The sequence below is a fragment of the Panthera onca genome, chromosome D1 (genome assembly GCF_046562875.1).
Source record: "Panthera onca isolate mPanOnc1 chromosome D1, mPanOnc1 haplotype 2, whole genome shotgun sequence".
NCBI classification, from domain to species: domain Eukaryota; kingdom Metazoa; phylum Chordata; class Mammalia; order Carnivora; family Felidae; genus Panthera; species Panthera onca.
In genome coordinates this window covers 39357815-39369654 of record NC_138348.1, presented here as the reverse complement: position 1 = coordinate 39369654, position 11840 = coordinate 39357815, and the positions used below count along the sequence as shown (strand labels likewise).

At 38.4% G+C, this 11840-nt stretch overlaps 1 non-coding gene across 1 annotated transcript; it reads left to right on the top strand.

Moving 5' to 3' along the window:
* Positions 1 to 11224: 11224 nt before the first annotated feature.
* Positions 11225 to 11331, top strand: LOC132662703 (U6 spliceosomal RNA). Its single transcript, XR_009602703.1, has one exon. It is a non-coding gene; the product is annotated as a U6 spliceosomal RNA (small nuclear RNA).
* The last annotated feature ends 509 nt before the right edge of the window (positions 11332 to 11840 follow it).

The window sequence follows — 11840 nt, the reverse complement described above, 5'->3', positions numbered from 1 at the left end:
TCTGGAAAACTTAATCCAAAGAGGACCATGCTTTAACGAACAAGATAGATTACCAAACTGATGGGCAAGTTGGGGGACTAGGTTCAGGAAAAGGGTTATGCAGCAAGAAATAGTACTAAGATCATGACACAGCAACAGTCTCATGGGGATCCTGGATGTTAATGCTGCTGCAGGTGTGAATACATCCCCGAGTGTCTGAGGCCCCATGGGAACATTGGTCATGTAGCGTGAGGGCCTGTCTGATTTGTCAGTTACTGCCATGGGACGCAGAGTTGAATCTCATACTAAGACCATGAAGGCAGGGAGGTTGGTGCTTACTAGCCAAAAACAATGGCAAATGTCTGCTACAGTTGTTTGAAATGAAATATCAATCAAAGAGATGCCTTTTTTTTTTTTTTTTCTATAAATACATTCCTGCACTGTAGGAGAAACCCAAGGAGCCTACGTGGGTAATATGCTTTTTTGTTCACCTGCCTAACTCTGGGCGGTGCCTTTGCATCCTGAACTCTACTTCTGCTTCCTTTCTCTCCTAAGCCACCCAGATAGAAACAGTGGGATCAGGAGCACCGCAGTCTTTAGAACTTTCAGCCAGAATGGCTGCTCAGCCAGCTGGCTGTGGGTGGGGCATCATTCAACTCACAGAAAACTACGAGCTGAGGCCTTCCAGTAGAGCCTAGCTTCTCCTCTGGGCAGAATCTCTCCTTTCCCTCCAGGAGACAGCATATCTTAGATGAAGTGGAAGAATTGGGATATTTGAAATTACAACAGTAATTACCAGCAGGTCACATGTACTGAGCACTTACTTTATGTTAAGCACCGATGTAACTTTGCATAATTATCTTTTTTAATCTTCACAACAATGCTATGAGGTAGACAGAATTATTACCTGCATTTCATAGATGGGAAAACTAAAATGCAGAGTGAAGTGACTGTCCAGGTCATTAGCAGAAATCCTAACCCAGAGCTCATGTGCAATCAAAGAACCACAGAGCCTGAAATATCACCAAGAACACCACAGCTGTGGTTCAGTGACTAATTTGCAAAGCTGGACTTGAACCCGTGTCTGGCTCACACTAACGCCTATTGTTATGAATTGACCTAACCCAATTGCTCCATGAATAATTCAGGTTCGTTTTGGTAGATAGTTGTAGTTAGTGGTGGGTAAGTTAGCTTTTCTCCCAAACCCTGTTACAAGATTGTAATGAAGGTAAGTCTTAGACTAAACTCTGCACACATACAGACATTTATTAGCAGTTGTATGTGGTTTCCATACTGTGTCCTGTGGGCTTGATTAAGTGCCAGCTATCTGTTCTGTCAGGTATTCCAACCATAACTTGCATGAAAGATTCACTTGCAGTAGACACCGCAGCATTTCCGGGTAATGTTCTCTGCCTTCTAGTTAGCATCACACAACCAGAGACCCTCCTAAAGCAGTGGCTGGATGCAGGCCCAATTAAAGGTCAAACCATGAGTGCCATTCCTAAGGGGTTGCATATAGCCTCAGTAGACTCGAACACCTGGTTCACACAAAGTTGGGGTGGGATCCTAACCTGTTTTAGCCCATCCCTGTGACTTGAATGCCTCTCACGTCACCAATGAGAGCCACCCAGCCCAACCGTACTATCACACAATTACACCAAGGTATTTTAAGGCATTGCAGACATCAGAAACCGCATACTGCTGACCACTAAACTGAGCTGTTGACAGGAAAAGTCCCCTAGTCATACAAGCAGAGAGGCAAGAGTCTTTCTTTAGTAGTTTTATGTCCTAGACCCGTTTTACCTCTGAGAACCTCCGTTTCTTCATCTAATATAGGAATAACTGTAGCGGCCAAACCTTACACCATACAAGACTGTTGTTGAAGTGAAATGGAAATTGGCATCCTCTCACTATATCTCTGTCTACTGATCTGTCCCAAGCTTCTTGGAATCACTTTTTTAAAGTTTATTTGGTGATTGAGGCTCTGTAAAGTAAAAGAATGGGTTTAATCTCCAATTTAGACTGTTTGTGACACCGAGATGTGTTGAAAAATGAAATTAAGCAGAATATCTATTTTACCAATACAGGACTTAATATTCATATATTGCAAAGCATTGCAAAGTCTTCCTGACTTTTTTTCAGATTTCATCTGAATGCTGAATAGGCCTGGTCTGAGCTTTGGTTTGGACATTAAGCCCTGCTAATTAACATTTGCCTAATCCCCCCTGTGGTTCCAGGGTTGTGTTCTCAAAAAAAGTGAAAAAGAGCTAATTATTAGGGCTTTGATATGAGAGTCCAGACTTCCAGAGTTTTCCCCCCATTTCAGTCTTTGGTGGTACAGAGACAAAACACTTGAGAGATTAACTTAATGTTTAAATACCAGGTTTCATTCTTTGTTGTGCAAAAGGAAAGATTTTAACTCTTTTTCCAAGAACAGAAACCCCTTTCCTCTTTGCAGGAATGCACACAACCAAGACTGTCTCTTGCATTAACTTGATCAATTTTCCCTTTTACAGTTTTAAAAAATGGGACAAAGTCTTGTTGACATTACTATTTCACTCTTAGGCCATTTGGTCTCTGTGGGTCCATTTCTTCATCTTTCAAAATAGGCAGGATGATTCCCCACCTAATGGACCCATGGAAACTGTGATAACAAATGAAGTAGTGAAATGAGCCACCTTTGGAAAATAAAGTCTAAAGTCCTTAAGCCATCGTCTATAGTGTATATGTGAAGTTTTCATTCATGCATTTGTGTCTTTATGTATTTATTTAATGAATTCAACAGACATGTATTGAATGCCTTCTATCTGCCAGGTACAAAAGTGCATAAGATATAGTCTTTGTCTTTAGTGAGAGTCCAGTATGTTGGGTACAGAGGATTCTCTTGCTTTCTCCCTTTTTAAAAAATGTTCTTTCCCCCATCTCTGAATCGTCAGTGTCCTTTCAAAAGTGACACAAACCCATGCTGTTTTGGCTGGACTCAAGGTTGACGCAGCAAAAGGTTGGCTAAAGTGGTGGATGTGATCACTTACTGGGGACAAAAGGCAGCAAACTTTGGCCATTCCACATTCATTCCACCATGAGAACAGCTCTTTCCTAGCAAGTCGAAGAGTAAAACATTACCTTATTTCAGTGATTCCAATTTTTATGGAACAAAAATGGTATGAATTCATACACGTTTTTCGGTTTAGCTCAACTATTTATTGTGTGCCTACTGCTAGCACTTGAGTGATGGCGATTGCATCCCTCCGCTGATTTCTTTCACAAAGGCAGTAGACTGTAGGTGTTGTATACAATGTATAATTCATGCCAAAATATCCGCATGTCTTGCCTACACAATACTAATCACGTGTATCTCACAAATTTGACTTCATATCAGCAATATATCTAGATTATTAATTCATTTAAAAATGTTTGGACCCTGGTTAACAAAACAAAACAAAACAAAGCAACAACACAACACAACACAACACAAAAACAACAACAAGAATAAAGGAAGGGAAACCTGGTGATTCAAAAATTGCAGATGCACCCAGGAAGCCATTCTGCCCTGAGGATGCTATTGCAATTTTGATATGGATGATACATTCGTTCGTGTCATTGATCTCTAAAATCTCTCTATTGTGAAAAGTAGATAGCTGTATTTCTGTTCAGTCATCAAATGCAGAGGAAGAACTACTCCATCGTGGAATTGGCATTTGTGAGAGAACTCTCTGAAGTGGCTGTTAATACTACACAGTCTGATGCGTAATTGGTTAATTTCTTCTCCTGGTGGCAGTGGCTGTATGGGAGAGCATGAAGTTTGAAGTCAGTGTTTCCTTACCATCTAGTATCTGCAGGACCTAGGAAAATAATTTCTCTGCAGCCTCTTTATCTAAAAGTGATAATAATTTTGCAACTTACAGAGTTTTCATAAGGATCAAGTGAGATGGTGTATCCCATTGTGATGTGTAAGAGGTAATAAAATATTAGTTACATTTATCAATTTACTTCTAAATAATGACCATTAAGCTCTCAGTGCTAGTTATCACCTTACATTGCCGGGTTCTCATGGCACATTGGTGTTATTACCACAGAGTTAAAGCTGTGTCCTTGCTTTGTTCTGCTACGTCTTACTGCCTTTCTGCAAATGCCTAGACCGTCTGGATTCCAGAAGCTTGCTTGAAACTCTTTCGTGATTAAGAATTGTAGTCCCTCTCACAATCTCATCCAAGGAACATCTGCTCAGAGAAGCCAGTCAATATTGTGGAGAAGTTCAAAGAATGCAGACCATTAGTAGTGTCAGCTTTACAACCAGGAGGTAATGGCATTAAAGGGAATGGTCATAATACCCAACAATAGTGACCTCATTAACCAGTGATTTATCATGATGAAAAGACCTGTTTAACCTTTGGTCTCCACAAGCTTTCTCCTTTTAACAAAAAGGTCTATTATTTCAACTTGTCAGGAGATAATTTGTGAGTTGTTAAAGGACAGATTCAATTACTCTTAAGACAATTATATGGAAACTGTACTCACTGCAAGGTGCCTACACCACAATTTTTGTTTTCTTCAGTCGTTTTTCTGGGAACAAACAAAAAACACAGGAGTTCAATGAGTTTTGCCACAAGAAACAATTGCAGTTGTACATTCTCGTGGCTCTGCTGTAGATATCGGATTAGAAATTGGGCTTTCTTTGAAACTAGCGTAAGGGGGACTTGAATGAGGTAAGCTCATTGACATATAAGGTGACATGTCAACTCCTCTGTCAATCCTATGTAACATTTATGGAGGACCTATTCTGAGATGCCAAGTTGGGCCTTGTGGCAGGGGATACAGCAATGAGTAGGCTGGGCTCTGCCTTCCAGAAGCTCAGAGACTTCTGTGGGGATGTTCTCTCAGCTTGCATTTTTTAGACCCTTCTAATGGCTCATGAAATGATTGTATTCCTGTAGGTCTCCTGCTGCTTAGATCTGGCAATGACTGAGGGGCAACTTCTCTCTCCCTAAGGAAACATATCAGAACATCAGGGAGATAGGAAAAAAGAGGTAGAAAAGGTGCCTGTTTGGGGCTGTACAGATTTGTGTGCATTTTGTCCCCCTGTTCCAAACTGAGAAAATGGAATGAGAAAAACTATAACATCTGTGCCACCCCAGATCTGGGCCTCTTTAGAGCAGAAACTGTCAGTTGTGACAAATTGAGCCCAATTGTACGGAGGCTTTTGTGAGGTAGACAAATGTCCATCAGGGTCTCGAATGACCACCAAACTCAGTTCACTTGTGCTTTCTCTCTAATTTACGCCCTGGGTCCCTGAGGTGAGACACCCTGCTATTTGATCGCCTGACCACAGTAAATAACACCAAGCTAGAGAACGTTTAAATGAAGATGTTTAGAAACAGTCCAACTTTCCGAATGTGATGGCAGGCACTTCAGTTGCTTGCTCACATTGTTTTACCGCTGATGCAGGGGTATAAGAGATAGTGGAAATAGGATCATCTTTGATGAAGCTTGTATTCCACAGTAAACCTGAACCCCAGAGTTTGATCATAGGTTGAAATTTTTGATGCTCTCCTTAAGAAAACGTGTTGCTTATCATTCATGTTGCCCAAATACCTTGCATATTATTTTGGATTTTTGTTCTTAAAGACTCATTTCAGATGTTTACACTGGGATTTTCTTAGGGAATAGGATTCCCCACTACCTGGTTTTAGCTGCTTGTGCAATTTTTAATTTTTGCTTAAAAAAAAGTCTTTTTTTTTTCAGCAACCTAGTAAGTCATCCTTGATTTCATTAGGAGGGAATATAAACAATATCCAATTTTACTGTAATAAATATTTCTACCTGATTACATCATTACGTGGATTTCATTGAAAGAAATACATCTAGGCTCTTGGAAGACCTTAAGAGGTAAGTAATTAAACAAAATAGTAGTGAAAATAGAGAAAGGATCTAATAGAACCTGTTCTTAAACAGCCAATATTAATTTAATCAGTCTGCTTTTGAGTTGTATACCTGCCAACTTCCACAGAAGTTCTGAACTTCAATAAAGTTGCAAGACAGATTTTTTAAAGATCATATAAAGGAAAGATTAAGTAATTATAAACCGGAGACATAACTTTTGGCTTAAACCAAAGGGAAATATGATAAATTATATAAATCCTAATTTATAATTAATGGAAATACATGGATTTATCAGGGAAGTCAGACCTTATTCTAAAAGAAAAAAAAATCCAGAAAGAAGTTTTTTATTGATGGTTGGGTTTTAAACAATTAGTTTCAAAATGAAAATCATTTAGATTATTATCTCTTAAGGTCCTGGCCTTCATGTTTCAGCAGAGAAAAAGACTGGAAGATAGAATCTCCATATACACCTTATATTCCACCATTTGAAAGTATCAACAAACCGGAGGAAATTAATGCTGTGTGTAGTATTTTGGCTGAAGAACCTCTAAGTAAAGATGTAAGTAAATACAGAAAAATTTTAAGCAAAATCACAAGACAATAGGATAAAACAGTGGTTTATCAAAATCAAGCTTATTATCTAATTGCCTGTTACCTAAGGAAGAAAACCCAGTTGAATGTTTTTTGACCATTTTTGATCTCACTGGCTTTGAAATCACCATTTTGAAGAACAGTTCTTATCATAAAATAAGCTATACATTCTTGGAGGACACAGATTTTACCTTGTTCATCGTCCCTGTTATAGAGCTATTATATGAGCAGGGGCCTGGTAAAGAGTAGGTAGGTATCTATAACCATTGGCGAGGTTGAAGGGAAGTGTCCACGATGGTGAAAAGGACTAGAGTAAGGAGATTTCTCTGTGCATTGACTCTGGCAAACAACCCAAGCATTGTTTGTTTGTTTGTTTTAAATAAACCCTTGGTAGAATCTTAGGGTATTAAAACTGGAGGGATCTTCGTGTTAAAGTTTGATGTGTTCAATCATACCCCCTGCCCTGCCAATTTCAGAAAGAGTTGAGAATTAGTCACAGATTGCCAGTAGAGCTGTATTGGAAAATACTTTTGTACTCGAGATCCAGTGGAATTTCTAAAACTATTACCTGCTTATGAAGAGAAGATTGGGTCTGCAGGACGGACAGAGACCCAAAGCAGTTATAAGGGAACACACACACACACACACACACACACACACACACACACAGATGGGCCTCTACGCCTGCCTCTAGAATGGTACTTCTAGAACTATCTGTGCTAAAGAACCAATTTAGAATGAAATTTTTGACTTTAGAAAATTTAGATAATTTAGACAAAAATGAGAGTAAAATCACTATTAACATTTTGACTTAGTTTTCTAATATGTTCTAGTATCTAATACCTAGGATGACAAACTCTGTGTCCTTTTAAACTGTGATACCTTTCAAAAAGTTCTAGACTCTTCTCAGACCTTAATGTTCTGGATGTACTTAAAATTATATTTGGGTTTTAAAATATTCAGTTGGAATTTTTATTGAAAATTCATTAAATTTATAGATTAGTCTGAAAAGAATTTACATCTTTATAATAATCAGTCTTGTCACTGAAGGACATGTTAGGTCTCAGCATTTACTCAAGTTTTAATTTATGTGCTTCAGTAAAGTTTTATAGTTATTTTAGTTTACTTATTTTAATTCCAGTATAGTTAACATACTGTGTCATATTAGTTTCAGGTGTAGAATTTAGCAATTCATCACTTATATACACCACCCAGTGCTCATCATGATGGGTGCCCTCCTTAGTCCCCATCACCTATTTAACCCATCCCCCCCCCAGCCTCCCCTCTAGTAACCATCAGTCTGTTCTGTGTAGTTAAGTGTCTGTTTCTTGGCTTGTCTCTCTTTGATCATTTGTCTTGTTTTTAAAATTACACATATGAATGAAATCATGTGGTATTTGTCTTTCTCTGACATATTTCACTTATCATTATACTGTCTAGCTCCAACCATGCCATTGAAAACGGTAAGATTTTATTATTTTTTTCGTTTTTTTTTTAGTGTTTATTTATTTTTCAGAGAGGGAGAGGGGGAGAGAGAGAGAGAACACAAGCAGGAGAGGGGCAGAGAGAGAGGGAGACAGAGGATCTGAAGCAGGTTCTATGCTGTCAGCACAGAGCCGAATGTGGGGCTCAAACTCATGAACTATGAGACCACGACCTGAGTCAAAGTCAGATGCTTAACTGACTGAGCCACCCAGGTGCCCCAAGACTTCATTTTTTTATGGCTGAGCAATATTCATATATATGTGTATTCATATATGTGTGTGTGTGTGTGTGTGTGTGTGTGTGTGTGTGTGTGTATATGTATATATCTCACATCTTCTTTATCCATATATCTATCGATGGACACTTAGGCTGCTTCCATAATTTTGCTATTATATAAGATGCTGCAATAAATATAGAGGTGCATATGTCCCTTTGAATTAATGTTTTTGTATTTTGGGGGTAAATATCCAGTGGTGTGATTACTGGATCATAGGGCATTTCTATTTTTAGCTTTTTGAGGGATCTCCATACTGTTTTCCACAGTGGCTGCACCAGTTTGCATTCCCACCAACAGTAGGAGAGGTTTCCTTTTTCTCCACATCCTCACCAACACTTGTTCTTTCTTGTGTTGTTGATTTTAGCCCTTCTGACAGGTCTCAGGTGATACCTCATTCTAGTTTTGATTTGCATTTACCTGCTGATGAGTGATGGTGAGCCACTTTTCATGTGTCTGTTGGCCATCTGCATATCTTCTTTGGAGAAATGTTTGTTCATGTCTCCTGCCCATTTTTTAATTGGATTATTTGTTTTTGGGGGTGTTGATTTGTATAAATTCTTTATAGATCCTGTATACTAACCCTTTATTAGATATGTCATTTGCAAATATCTTCTCCCATTCAGTAGGTTGCTTTTTAGTTTTGTTGGTGGTTTCCTTCACTGTAGCGAAGCTTTTAATTTGATGTAGTACCAGTAGTTTATTTTTGCTTTTCTTTCCCTTGCCTCAGGAGACGTATCTAGAAAATTATAATTTTTTCAAATAGGTTCTGCACGTTTTGGTTCATCCAAGATATTATATTGTGGTTCTTGTCATTAATACTGACACCTGTTTTTCCATTATATTTTCTGACTGGTCGCTACTTTTCTATAGCATTCTATTCATAAATTATTGTTTAATAATAGAAAAATACTCTAATTAGTTCCAACAGTAGTTTTTTGTGGTTAAAGAAACATATAACATAAAATTTACAATCTTAACCATTTTAAGTGTATACCACAGCAGTGTTAATTATATGCATATTGTCATGCAATGAGATCTACAAAACTTCCTCACCTTGCAAAACTGATACTCTGTATCCACTGAATAACGACTCACTTTCCCCCTCTCCCAGCCCCTGGTAACCACATTGTAACTTCTCTATTGGTTTGACAACTTTGGATGCTTCATAGAAATAAGAGAAAGCAGTTTATATCTTTTTGTAACTGTCTTATTTTACTTAGCATAATGTTCTCAAGGTTCATCTATGCGGTCCCATATAACAGAATTCCCTTGACTTTATTTTCTTGCATTTTCTAAATGGCCAATATAATCATATAATCTATAAATAATTAGCACTTTCTCTACTTTTCTGATTCTTCATTTCATATCTTCTTCTGGTGTTTTATTATTTAGAAGAATCTTGGCTGATAATTGGAGATAATTTCTCATAATGGCATATTTTAGTAGCATAGTAGGTTACATTGTTACTTGTTTATTGAAGTTTTAAGTCAGGAACAAATGTTAATAGATAATCTTACATTGAAACATTTTTGAAATTTTACAATAAACCCTATTTGGCCATGTTACATCACTCTTTTAAAAATATGCTCAAATAGGGGCACCTGGGTGGCTCAGTCGGTTAAGCGTCCGACTTTGGCTCAGGTCATGATCTTGCAGTTTGTGAGTTCAAGCCCCGCATCAGGCTCTGTGCTGACAGCTCACTCAGAGACTGGAGGCTGCTCCAGATTCTGTCTTCCTTTCTCTCTGCCCTTCCCTTGCTCACACTGTGTCTCTGTCTCTCTCAAAAAATAAAATAAACATCAAAAAAAAATTTTTTTTTTTAATTTTGCTTAAATAGGGACTCCTGCGTGGCTCTGTGGGTTGAGCATCCCACTCTTAATTTTGGCTCAGGTCATGATCTCAGAGTCATGGGATCAAGCCCTGCGTCAGGCTCCACACTGATCATGGAGCCTGCTTGGGATTCTCTCTCTCTCTCTCTCTCTCTCTCTCTCTCTCTCTCTCTCCCCCTCTCCCTCCTCCCCAGCTTGCGCTCTCTCTCTCTCTCTCTCTCTCAAATAAGTCTTAGGGCACCTGGGTGGCTCAGTTGGTTAAACGTCTGACTTTGACTGAGGTCATGATCTCACAGTTGGTGGGTTCAAGCACCTCATCAGGCTCTGTGCTAACAGCTCAGAGCCTGGAGCTTGCTTCAGATTCTGTGTCTCCCTCTCTCTCTGCCCCTCCCCCACTTGTGCTCTGTCTTTCTCTCTCACTCTCTCTCAAAAATAAACATTAAAAAAAATTTTTTAATCTTTAAAATAAGTTTTAAAAATGAAAAAAAAATATGCCCAATAGGTTTGCTGTTATTTCATCTGATATATTTATATCTATAATCCTACCCTGGCATTTTTTTTAATTGCTATCTGTTAAGATGTGCTATCAGTTTTGAACTATATTCATGTTGTAACATTAGGAAAGTCTTCATGGTTTTCTGTTCTCTGGAAGAGTTTAAATGCAGGAGCATACCTGTTCCTTAAGAGGTACACTTATCTCGCATAGTGGTTTTATTTCTTTCTTTTTTTTTTTGTTTTTTTGTTTTTGGGTTTTTTTGTTTTGTTTTGTTTTTCAATATATGAAGTTTATTGTCAAATTGGCTTCCATACAACACCCAGTGCTCATCCCAAAAGGTGCCCTCCTCAATACCCATCACCCACCCTCCCCTCCCTCCCACCCCCCATCAACCCTCAGTTTGTTCTCAGTTTTCATAGTGGTTTTGTTTCAAACTCTTTTATAGGAGGCATCAGTCATGACACTCTAAAAAAAGGAATCAGGTTTGTTGAGGTATAATTTACATAGAGTAAAATTCACCCTTTTTAGATGTATAACTCAGTGAGTTTTGCGATATATGCAGTCACGTAAACACCAACCACTCTAGATATAAAATAATCCGGTTATCTCCAAAATGTTACCTCATGCTAGCCCCTGACAACTCTGAACCTGTTCCTTATAGTTTTGCCTTTTAAAAAATATCATATAGTGCTCATTTTGGCAACACATATACTAAAATTGGAATGATACAGAAAAGATGAGCTTGGCCCCTGAACAAGGATGACACACAAATTTGTGAAGCATTCCGTATTTTTTTTAAAGTCATATAAATTAAAAAAATTTTTTTTAACATTTTTTTTATTTTTGAGAGAGAGAGACAAAGCACAAGCAGGGGAGGGGCAGAGAGATAGGGAGACACAATCTGAAGCAGGCTTCAGGCTCTGAGCTGTCAGCACAGAACCCGATGCGGGGCTTGAATCCACGAACCATGAGATCATGACCTGAGCCAAAGTTGGACGCTTAACCAACTGAGCCACCCAGGCACCCCAAAAGTCATATTAATATTAAAGGGGATTCTTTGAATGGAAAGGAAAGACAAAAGTGACAAAGACAAGAAAGGAACAGAGAAAATCTCCAGAAACAATAACAGAACAAGTAATAAAAAGTCATATAAACGGAACCATATAGCACATAGCCTTTGGTCTCTGACTTCTTTGACTCAGCATAATGCTTTTGTGATTCGTGGTGTCATTACATGTACCAGTCATTCATTCATTTTCATTGTTGAGTAGTATTTTTCATTGTTGAGTAGCTGGATTTAACA